Here is a 6881-nt window from a genome sequence, read left to right as displayed (position 1 = left end):
GCGTGTCAGAAGAAGAGGTCGTCATAGAGCTTCACCAAATGCGGATGGCGAGGACTATGAGGGTCCCGTGAGAGGGACACAACACTATGTAGAAGCTGGTGACGCGGATCTACGTTCTCAACGGTTATTGTTCTCGACGGGCCCGGTGAACTCCTTGTTGGGGAACGTAGTAATTTCAAAAAAATTCCTACGCACACGCAAGATCATGGTGATGCATCGCAACGAGAGGGGAGAGTGTTGTCTACGTACCCTCGTAGACCGGAAGCGGAAGCGTTAGAACAACGCGGTTGATGTAGTCGTACGTCTTTACGGCCCGACCGATCAAGCACTGAAACTACGACATCTCCGAGTTCTAGCACACGTTCAGTTCGATGACGATCCCCAGACTCCGATCCAGCAGAATGTCGGGGAAGAGTTCCGTCAGCACGACGGCGTGGTGACGATCTTGATGTTCTACCGTCACAGGGCTTCGCCTAAGCACCGCTACAATATTATCGAGGATTATGGTGGAAGGGGGCACCGCACACGGCTAAGAGATCAATGATCAATTGTTGTGTCTTTGGGGTGCCCCCTGCACCCGTATATAAAGGAGCAAGGGAGGAGGAGGCCGGCCCTAGGAGAGGGCGCGCCAAGTGTGGAGTCCTACTAGGACTCCCTAGTCCTAGTAGGATTCCACCTCCCATATGGAATAGGAAAAGAGGAAGGGAAAAGGAGAAGGAAGGAAGGGTGCTCCCCCCTTCCCTTGTCCAATTCGGACCAGACCAAGGGGAGGGGTGCGGCCACCCTTGAGGCCCTTTTCCTTCTTTCCCGTATGGCCCAATAAGGCCCAATACGTATTCCCGTAACTTTCCGGTACTCCGAAAAATACCCGAATCACTCAGAACCTTTCCGATGTCCGAATATAGTCGTCCAATATATCGATCTTTACGTCTCGACCATTTCGAGACTCCTCGTCATGTCCCCGATCTCATCCGGGACTCCGAACTCCTTCGGTACATAAAAACTCATAAACTCATAATATAACTGTCATCGAAACCTTAAGCGTGCGGACCCTACGGGTTCGAGAACAATGTAGACATGACCGAGACACGTCTCCGGTCAATAACCAATAGCGGAACCTGGATGCTCATATTGGCTCCCGCATATTCTACGAAGATCTTTATCGGTCAGACCGCATAACAACATATGTTGTTCCCTTTGTCATCGGTATGTTACTTGCCCGAGATTCGATCGTCGGTATCTCAATACCTAGTTCAATCTCGTTACCGGCAAGTCTCTTTACTTGTTCCGTAACACATCATCCCGCAACTAACTCATTAGTTGCAATGCTTGCAAGGCTTTAAATGATGTGCATTACCGAGAGGGCCCAGAGATACCTCTCCGACAATCGGAGTGACAAATCCTAATCTCAAAATACGCCAACCCAACAAGTACCTTCGGAGACACCTATAGAGCACCTTTATAATCACCCAATTACGTTGTGACATTTGGTAGCACACAAAGTGTTCCTCCGGTAAACGGGAGTTGCATAATCTCATAGTCATGGGAACATGTATAAGTCAGGAAGAAAGCAATAGCAACAAACTAAATGATCAAGTGCTAAGCTAATGGAATGGGTCAAGTCAATCACATCATTCTCCTAATGATGTGATCTCGTTAATCAAATGACAACTCATGTCTATGGTTAGGAAATATAACCATCTTTGATCAACAAGCTAGTCAAGTAGAGGCATAGTAGTGACACTCTGTTTGTCTATGTATTCACACATGTATTATGTTTCCGGTTAATACAATTCTAGCATGAATAATAAACATTTATCATGATATAAGGAAATAAATAATAACTTTATTATTTCCTCTAGGGCATATTTTCTTCACTCCTGTCACTACGTTCTCGGCTGGAGCCTGGGCATAGACAGACCTGCGCCTGCGATTGACGCCTCCAAGCTGCCGAAATTGCCGCAGCTGGGGTCCAAGCCTCGCTCAAGAGTTCTGGAGATGACCCTGCCAATAGCAAGCGCGCTTGTTGTCCTCGTCGCCGGCGCCACCTTGGTTCTGCTTGTGAGAAGGCGCCTGAGGTACACCGAGGTGCGGGAAGATTGGGAGATGGAGTTCGGGCCGCACCGGTTCGCGTATAAAGATCTATTACATGCCACAAACGGGTTCAAGGACAAGCACCTGCTTGGTGCAGGAGGCTTCGGCATGGTGTACAAGGGGGTGCTTCCGGTGTCCGGGGTAGAGATCGCCGTGAAGAAGGTGTCCCATGGATCCAAGCAAGGGGTGAAGGAGTTCGTCACGGAGATCGTAAGTATTGGCCGCATCAAACACCGCAATCTCGTGCAGTTACTTGGCTATTGCCGGTGTAAAGATGAGCTCATTTTGGTGTATGCCAAATGGTAGCCTGGACAAGTATCTGTACAACCAAGGAGATGGAGATGGCCTCACATTGGACTGGGCTCAAAGATGTCAAGTGATCAAAGGGGTTGACTGTGGATTACACTACCTGCACGAGAGGTGGGAGAATGTCATCATTCACCGAGACGTCAAGACAAGCAACGTGCTCCTCGACAAGGAAATGAATGGACGGCTAGGAGATTTTGGGCTTGCAAAGTTGTATGAGCATGGCACCAACCCACAAACAACACGTGTGGATGGAACCACGGGGTACTTAGCGCCGGAGCTAGTGAGAACGGGGAAAGCCACCCCTGTAATAGACGGTTTCGCCTTCGGAACATTCATGCTCGAGGTCACTTGCGGACGAAGGCCGATCAAGCAAGACGAGCAAGGCAACCAAATCTTGTTGGCAGACTGGGTACACGAGCACTTGCATAGTGAGTCACTCGTCGAGGCAGCAGATCCAAGGCTGCAAGGCGAGTACAACTCTGACGAGGTGTGCCTAATTCTCAAGATTGGACTGCTTTGCTCTCACCCATCTCCCTCTGCAAGGCCCACGATGCAACAAGTTTTGCAGTATCTTGATGGAGAACTGCCACTCCCGGAGATGACACACTCAACCTTGAGCTTTAACTTGTTAGCTCTTAGGGAAAGAAAGGAGTTGCATTCCATGTCAAGGCCATTCTCATCTATGGCGATGATCGTCGGCACCATATCTGACCTCTCTGGCGGAAGATGACACTCATGGTGTTTGATTTTAATATTATATCATGTCCTTGCTCAAGTTCTTAACACCTTTAAATAATATTATGATACTTAAAATATTGGATGACATATGACATGATAAGTGGATCTTGTTAACCGTATTTAGGGCACCTTAACAAACATATTCTGGTTTTGATATTATGTAAATTCATTTTCATTTTTACTATCACATCATAGTTCAAACTTCAATGATTGCTTGGAAATAAGAGGTGGGTAAATGTTGGCAAATAGATTACGTGCATTCTTTCTTGCATAAGGTTTCGAGTTTACTTGGCAACTATTCTTGTCGGACATGGTTTAGAATGAAATCAGTTGGATTTGTATGGAATGTTTTTTTACAACTTAGACCACTACACTCCCTGGTCTACTTTCAAGTTAAACAGCCACACACACACTCAAAGCTCTTAGAGCATCCACACCCAGACTCGTCGAACACTCCCTATACGTCCGGGGGGATGGCTCGGTTAGTGACCGGTCATAAAAGCATGACCCAGTCGCATGGCCCTCCGCCACTCCCAGGAGGAGTGCGCCCGCCCGTAGTTAGAGATTGATTCGGCTGGAATCCATTGCATTGGCACAAATGGCGCTCGAGTCTATCAGGGCTGGTGGCTCGAGGTGTGTGCCCTCTGCATCACCAGACGTGGTGAGGTTCGTCTCTCGCCCAAACTCCGGTGTGGACGCACATGAGGGTTATAGGGAGGGGTGTGCCCATCATGTGAGGCAATGGGCGCGGGAGGCCGAGGCCTGCTTCGTTGCCGACATGACCTTGAACGAGGAAGTCATCTGTGTCCACAACTCCACATCCTCTAGAAGTGAAAAAAGAGGAGGACGCGCTCCCCGCGCGAGAACATAACCGGGCGGTCCATGGCATGGCTGGACTACCCTCCAAAAAGAAGGAGGATAATAGGGATGGGTCGGACAACTCCGATGACGGGGCTCGATCCTTTTTGCGACTTCGAGCTCCACTTCTGCGACTAAGAGCATCTCCAGCCGTTGAGCCGCCCAGGAGGCATTTTTTCGCCGCCTGGGGGGCTGCCAGCGAAAACTTTGGCATGGGAATGAAAATATCCCTAGTCGTTTCCACCCCCTACTCCCCGAGCGAGGCCGTGCCCGTCCTCCGGGCTGCGCTCCGTGACACGCTCGGCAAGGCCGTGAGCGCCATTGGGGCCGTCGCCGGCCTGGAGCACGGCGTCGGGGCGTTTGACGGCGGCGTCGAAGACGAGCCCAAGCGCGTCCGTTCCTGGCGGCGGAGGCCAAGTACGCGGCTGCCTCGCCCCGCCCCGCCACCGCGACGACGCCCCACGCCGCACAGCCGTGCCCCGGTGGCGGTGGTCGCGTCGGAGTGCGCGTCACTCGCGCAGGGCATCTGCGTCTGCTACTGCGAGGCTGCATGTGTCGGTGCGCCAACTACTGCGAGGCTGCCTGTGCCGATGGCGGGGCCGGCATCGAGGAGGAGAAGATGGGAAGCGTGCATGGCCGGTGCGGCCGAGGATGTCGATGACCCGGCAGAACCCCGACAATGCTTGGTCCGCGATCTCCCCGAGCAGCGGCGACGCGCAGTCGGCGTGGGGGGAGAGTGACGCGGCGAGGAGCTCGAGGTTGCGGAGCCCTCGGCGGCGGCCTCGTGGAAGGCCAGCTGCTACTCCCCGGCTAGGGCGCATGCATGGCACCAGGTGCATGGCTCCGGGCCGGGGCCGCTCGTGGCCTCCGCGCTGGGGGCCGGCCGTGCTCGCATGCTCGGGGCCGGCGCCGCCTATGGCCGGCGTGCCCGGTGCCGGGGCCACCCGTGGAGGAGAAATGCCTCGTCCGCAGCGGCGGCGTGGGGCCAGCGACGGGCGCCGGAGCGAGGAGCAGGGGGAGAGGAGAGAGCGCGGAGGAGCGAGGAGCAGGGCGGCGTGCATGCGGGAGAGAGAGAACAGAGATTGTCTTTTTTTGCATGCATCAGGTGGGCCTAGAGAGGAAAAGATGGAGAGAGAGAGAGACAGAGAGGCTGGCAGTGGGCCTTTCACGGCTAAAACAAAGCGTCGGCGCCCCCAACTGCCCCCCGCTTTTCTGGGTTTGCATTGCGTGCGCCGGCCGTAACTTTCGTCAAATCCGGCGCTAAACGAGACTCTGGGATTGCGGTTGGGACGTTTTTTACTCGCCGGTGCTAAAAAAAGGCTCCCGGGGGCGTCTTGGGGGCACGAGTGGAGATGCTCTAAGATGTCAAGGGCGATTCCAAGGGCAAGGACAGCTGATGGCTCTATATTTTATGCATTTTTAGAGCTCTTTGTTACATGTTCTCTCCATGTATCATGTCTCATTTAACCAAACATATAGATCATTTTTAGAGCTCTTTGTTACATATTCTCTCCATGTATTATGTCCCATTTTTAGAGCAGAAGAGAAAAATGAACCTTAGTCAAAGGGAGTCACTTAGTCTAACTTTTACCATGTCCTTGCTGCTCATCAATATACTCGTCTATTCTCGACAACAACATGTGAGACTGACTACACATCTCATGGATGGGGCACGAAGTTTCGCTGCCGTCTTTGACGGGCAATGTCCAAAGTCGTTGGATGGGTACAGAGCATGCTGTTTTCTTTGGATGTGAAACCATAGCAGTCCCGATCAGCTAGAAATGTTTTCACAGGTGTCATGCAGGCCAAACTCGCAGGGCCACGCACCTGTCCGGTCACCCGTCTGCGCCGTGATTCGTGCATTTGTGTGACCTCAAAATAGGTAAAAGGGCAGATAATGTTTGTATGGTATGAATACATGAAAAAGTTCCGATATACAGGTCGCTGTCATACAAATATGTCGTATGTGTTGGAAACGAGAGTTTGGCAATGCTTCGCGATGTATTGATCGGTGCATAGCGCACGTATATATGGAGTACAAGGTGGGCCACAACCTCAACTATGCAAAGACTAGGAGGTGGGCCAGGCTATACAATATACATGCACGAACCATATATTCAACACCCCCCGCAGTCAAAGCGTCGCCGAAGACGCAAAGACTGGACCTAAACTCCTCGAAAACAGAAGTAGACAGTCCTTTCGTCATGACGTCGGCGAACTGCTGTGCCGTCGGGACGTGGAGGACCCGGATGCGCCCAAGAGCCACCGCTCACGAACGAAGTGTATATCGAGCTCAATATGCTTCGTTCGACGATGATGGACCGGGTTGGCGGAGAGGTAGACGGCGGAGACGTTGTCGCAGTAGACAAGCGTGGCCTTGTGAACATCACAAAGCAACTCCTGAGGTAGCTGACTGAGCCAAGAGCATTCAACAACGACGTTAGCCACTGCTCGATACTCAGCCTCGGTACTCGAGCGAGACACAATGGGCTGTCGCTTGGAGGACCAAGAGATCAGGGACGGCCCAAGATAGACACAGTACCCCGAGGTGGAGCGCCGTGTGTCCGGGCAGCCGGCCCAGTCCGCATCAGAATAGGCGACGAGGTCGGTGGAGCCGGAGGCCGTCAGCGTAAGTCCCAAAGACTGGGTGCCGCGTATGTATCGGAGGATACGCTTCACCAGAGTCCAGTGAGAGTCGCGCGGAGCATGCATGTGAAGACCGACCTGCTGAACAGCATACTGCAAGTCGGGGCGCGTCAGGGTCAGGTACTGCAAGGCGCCCACAATGGAGTGATAGAATGTTGCATCAGATGCAGGCGAACCCTCCAAAGCGGAAACCTTGGCCTTGGTGTCGACGGGCGTGGGAGCGGGTTTGTAGTTAA

General features: G+C 52.7%; 1 pseudogene; it reads left to right on the top strand.

The window, feature by feature from the left end:
* The window catches only part of LOC123129517 (uncharacterized), a 5941-nt pseudogene extending 2808 nt beyond the window's left edge, over positions 1–3133 (top strand).
* The last annotated feature ends 3748 nt before the right edge of the window (positions 3134–6881 follow it).

Source organism: Triticum aestivum, chromosome 6A, assembly GCF_018294505.1.
Source record: "Triticum aestivum cultivar Chinese Spring chromosome 6A, IWGSC CS RefSeq v2.1, whole genome shotgun sequence".
Classification (NCBI taxonomy): Eukaryota; Viridiplantae; Streptophyta; class Magnoliopsida; order Poales; family Poaceae; genus Triticum; species Triticum aestivum.
The sequence above is the reverse complement of the archived record's forward strand: the minus strand, read 5'-3'. Positions and strand labels throughout refer to the sequence as shown.